This window comes from Lepidothrix coronata, unplaced genomic scaffold (assembly GCF_001604755.1).
Source record: "Lepidothrix coronata isolate B3197 unplaced genomic scaffold, Lepidothrix_coronata-1.0 Scaffold159, whole genome shotgun sequence".
In the NCBI taxonomy this organism is placed as follows: Eukaryota; Metazoa; Chordata; class Aves; order Passeriformes; family Pipridae; genus Lepidothrix; species Lepidothrix coronata.
This window is the reverse complement of record NW_016690339.1, coordinates 870579-875791: the sequence shown is the minus strand read 5'-3', so window position 1 is coordinate 875791 and position 5213 is coordinate 870579. Positions and strand designations below refer to the sequence as shown.

Below are 5213 nucleotides of genomic sequence, written 5' to 3'. Positions count from 1 at the left end.
CAATACATAGGAAACATGAATGCTAGAGGTCAAGAGATCAGCAAAGACTTCTCAGCAACACGGATTTAACACAGGAAGCAATGGGGAAAGTCTAAAGTTAAACTGTTCAGCTAAGGACAGAACGGAAACTGAGGCAAGAAAAAGAAAACATAAGGTCATAAACATGATGACATCTCTGTACTAGGAAAATGACTCACAATACTAGGTTGTAAAACCTAGGTACAAGAAATTCATATAGATTCTAAAAAGTAAGGCAGAGTTGGTAATCATGTCATGTTTTCACCACAGATAAATCTATTTCCCCTTTCGATTAAAAGGTCAGGGGGATCAAATGCAATCAGATAAAGCACATGGTAAATCACATACTCAAAATACTCTCTTTAATTAGTTATGAAATATAACAATGTTTCAATGAATTCTTCTCAGTTTAGGTAGAGAAGGAATTTTCTTCAAGGTTAGACACACAGGAAAAAAATTTCAGAGTTTTAAGTGAAAAGAAAAGCATAATGTTCTGACTTGCTTACATCTAAAACACATCAACTAATTAAAACAGCTGAGGAAAGTGTCATGATCATCTCTGTACTTTCGAATGAGGAGAAATTCAAATGCTTGAGAAGTTGAGTTTTCTGGCTTTGCCTCAGGGAAGCTCTCAAGCACGTTCTTATCTTTAAGCACAGATGTTCCCATGGAAATTACTGCTGGTGCCTCAGCAACTTGCAAGATCAAGTTCTTGAAATGTTTTATGTTTGTTTTCTTTCATTACCCTGCATATATTTTGCAGGTTCTACTACAGCAAAGCAGCAAGTTGCTACATGTCTCTTGTAACTGTGGGTACAGAGGAATTTACAATGTAAGCGTTTTGTTTTATATTTTGTGAAATTTGTGCTCTTACATCAAGTCTTTGCTGTAGATTAATTGTAGCACAGAAATGCTGCAAAACTAATAGAAATTCAATGGAGAGGGATGGGAGATATTCCTTCTTTGCTGTCAAAAGCCATTTACTTGTGGGAGAGTTTATGGAGCAAGAGCAATTTATCATGAGTTTTATTACATTGCATGTGAGGTTGGGTAATGAGTTAACAAAACTGTATTGTCTGCTAACAGGAGTCATAGCATTTTGTAAAGGAGAAGAACGTCTTGTGAAGTAATACAAAAATATTCTGGCTGTCATATGTGTAAAGGAAATAATCTGCATTCATTTCTTAATAGTAAAGGGGTTTGAGTTTGTGCAAATACACCAATGCAAGACGGTCTTTAACTATTTAAGAGACAGATTACTCAATAATGACTTCTTTCCTAGTTCTTCCTCTTTTGTTCATAGTACTTTTACCATTTTTTTGCACTTACAGCCTACTCTTTGCTTCTAGAGAAAAAGAAAGTACTTTTATATGTAGATGGTTTACTGCTGGCAATATATAAAACTGTGCTTTCCTTACATTTTAATGCAACCTCTACCCTTATTTTGTGTTCAGTTAATAATTTGTGAAGCAAAAAGCAAAACAGCGTTCTCTTCTCCTCCATTGTTTCTGTTGATTCTGTGTCTTGGGATTTTGACAGGAAGAGAGGCTCCAATTTAAAGTCAGAGTTAGCAGCTAAGGGCTTCAAGAATACAGACTAAGCAATTACCACAGAAGTGGCCAGAACAGCTAGTTTGAACATGGGTCCAAGATTTTCCAAAATTTTCCTTTAAGCAGTCGTTCTGGTTACAGCTGACTCTAATAATCACAGTTAATACTCATTTTATTCACAATGTCCTGTTTGCAACATCTAGACAGGCATTTAGAATCCTGATTTCTGCCAAGGACTTCCAGGCAACACAGTAATAAGCAAATGCTAACACTGCTGTCAGTAACAGAAAGATTACCGCTATAATTTAAAAGACTGTAAGTGGAAAATAGATTGACCTCTATTGTCAGACTTTTCCTTAAAAATAAAACAAAAAGGTAAATTCAGATCCAAAATCTAGTTATTTGGTTTCTTGGCATAGTTTTGATGCAACAAATATTTCTAAATGTGTAAAACAAAGTATACCCCAAATCTGTGCAAGCCTCACTTTTCTATTTTTTTAACCTGGATATTTAAGCTAGGGCAGAATGGCCAGCACTGTGACCCTTCTGATCCTATGCTGGTCAGCTAAGGCATGAGGCTCTGCACTGGGACACAAGAAAAGGTTTTTAGTTTACAGTCTGGAGAAGGAGTTGCAGTCTTTCAAAATGTGGAAATTTGAAACACTGCAGCCTATGAACTACTCTACATTTTCTGACACAAGAAAGAATGAATAAACCGCATCCTCTGTACATACCAGGCTCAGGTACAGCAAGTGCTGTTTACTCTCCATGTAAAAAATGCGACTTGTGAAACTTATGCCTCTGATAGCACATTATTTACTATTCTTTGGAAGTTACTTTGCTTTATAAATGTTTCAAGGTTTTGTTTTTTTTTTTTATTTCAGCTTGGAAGATGCTGTTGGATTTGAATCACCTGTCTCTAGGGAAGGAAGCCAGTTAAAAAACAGTGGCTCTTGATTCATCTTTCACACAAATATTATGATGTTACTCCAGGGTCCTAGGATGAATAATATCAAATAAACCTCCAAGATTTTAAGATGCTTTTGTGTGAGGATAGATAAGATTTGAGGTGTGTGCCATAGCTGATGATGTGCATGATGACGTGCCACGTAATAGAAGCTGGGTTTAAAGTTTCTTCTGTTGCTGGTAATCAGTGGCCCTGGAGGCTGGGCTGTTGCTTCAGAGTAGCCGAATGAGCCATTATTTCAACTCTGTCTCTTATAAAGAGAATGCTCAATATTTGTGACAAGTATTTTACTGAGATGTACTTGTGTAGATTATTAGATTTCTCTTTTCTTAAAGAAATCCCCTTCAGCTGTTTACAGCTATCTCAAATTTGTTAAAAAACTTTCTGATCTCTAGATTCTTTCAACTATTGAATTATGTATTTAGTTAAAATTCTTAGTCTGATTGGTTCTGTCATCATTTCACATATTGGCATATTCATGATAACTGAATGCAAATGGAAGCATGAAGACACCCAAACAAATTTAAATTTTTATTTGAGTGAATACTGTTTGAAGGTTTGGCCTGGTATTGTTCAAAATGCAGTGCTTCTGAATCAGAAATTATAAACTCGCAAGAGAGAGTGCTAGAAATAATCCCTGGATGTCTTGTTCGTATTAGATATAGGCTAAATCATTCTGACAGATTTCAAACCTACTGAAATATTATTCCTTAAAATGTTGATGTTGATTTCAGTGTTACTGGGAGCACATCTTACTTATACCTTTAAAGGTGACTATGAAAGAGGGGGAAGACAAGTATATATGGTGAAAACCAGGGTGAGAGAAGAAACAGAGAGCTGATTGTGTGAAAGAGACACCCTGGGAAAGTAGCAGAGAAAAGGGAAAGAAAAAGATCACAGTTTTTGTAAGTATGTCTCTCTAGGATGGAGACAGTGCCAAACCTTGGACTTGGAGGCTGTTCTGTCCTTAATACATTGCACATGATTGTCTGAGCTAGAAAAACATTTTTTGTGGTTTTTAAAAAATTGAATTATACTTATATGAAATAAAACAAACTATGAGTTTAAATGATAGAGTAGAAAGAGACAAAATTCATTTTGCAAGCCCTCAGAGAATTTAAAAATCCCTTATGTTCACAAAACCTCAAAATTCATAAGGTTCCTGTATTCCCAGAGTAGGATGCACAAAGGAGTTGCTTTCATCTACTTTAGTTTTCATCAGACTCTTTCTGTTCAGCTAACTGATTCTCCTCTTGAGACATCCTTGTGTTAGGGGCGAGATCCAAAATATCCCACTGACACTTCCTGTGCAATCTAGATAGAAGTTTGCTAAGGAGAGAGATTATAAAACCTGGGTAAATTTCAAAGCTACAAGACCATAGGCAGCTGAGTATGACTATGAATGTTTATTTCAGCACCTATGCCTTGCTCCAGGTAGGCTTATTTGCCTTTTAGGATCTGCATCTTCATCCATTGGAAGTATTCAATGTGTCTAAACCACAGAGATGGTCCTTAATGTATTCCTTAAAAAAATTATCTCCTGTTGGCTGCCTGTAGGTAATTTCCCACTTAACAGGGGGTTTTAGCTTGTTCCTCAGGAATGCCATTCCCCATCCAATATGATGTCTCGGCTCTCATCTTAGTGTTTTTAAGAGACTAACAGGGTCCATTTTTCAGACATTGGACTGCCTACTGAGCAATGTGGAGCTGGCTCTATGTGTTAGCTCCAAATGGAAGCAAACGCTTGTGGCATTCAAACCTGCAAAGCCCATGTATCTTCTAGGTAAGCAATGCCTACCAAGTGGGTGCCAGAGCAGGTGTGTGTGTGTGTGGAGTTAGTGAAACAAGCTGATATGAATAGTCGGTATCAGTAGACTGATAATCAGCAGAGATACCAGGGGGCTGGGTGAATATAAGAAAGGCTGTGCTAGGTCAAAAGAAGGATTCACCCAGCCCAATAGGGATGTCTGTGATACCTATCTGACAGGGAGGCATTCTGATCATGAAGGTGTTTTTTGAGAGTGAGCCTCATCACTAGGACTTCAGGTAGACTGATTTCTGCAACTTCCCCAGATCCAGGGAACTTGACAGTAAAATTTGTGATGTGGGAAACTGTTTTTGTTCTTTTTCCTGTATTAAAACATATTCCTACCTCCAAACTACCAGTAAATCTTAAGTGGATGCCCAGGGGAAAAAAATAGGAAAAGGTGATCTGGTTGCTGCTTAAGCCCATATCAACTTCTGTCATCTTTGATATCGCTGCAAGGATTTCCACCCACTTAATGAGAACTACACCTTTTAGTTCAGTTTGAATTTTTACTTGGAGCTTCATTTGATAGTGCTCACTTTTGAATTGGTAGATGCAGTACAAAATTGGTGCCAGACTACCCTCTCCATGACACTTTTAATTTTACACACCTCTGCCACATCCCTCACTCATCTCTTTCCTTGACTGTACAAGTCCTGAGTAATTTGATCATTTTCTTACATTGTTGCAGACTTCTAGTAATCTATCCTTGCTCTTTCACAACTTTTCTTTATTGTGAAGCGTGTTCTGAGCCACATTTCTTTATTCAGCTTTGGAGCTAACTCTAGATTTTAGGTTGAGCCTTCCTCTAGTCAGGAGTCTTCCTCCTTCACTATTAGTCTAAAAAATGTTGTGTAGTGACTCATTTTTC

The 5213-nt window shown here is 37.3% G+C and overlaps 1 long non-coding RNA gene across 1 annotated transcript; it reads left to right on the top strand.

Moving 5' to 3' along the window:
- Positions 1 to 768: 768 nt before the first annotated feature.
- LOC108504337 lies at positions 769 to 4260 on the top strand. Its single transcript, XR_001877075.1, has 3 exons — positions 769 to 850; positions 2453 to 2714; positions 4213 to 4260. It is a non-coding gene; the product is annotated as an uncharacterized LOC108504337 (long non-coding RNA).
- Positions 4261 to 5213: the final 953 nt, after the last annotated feature.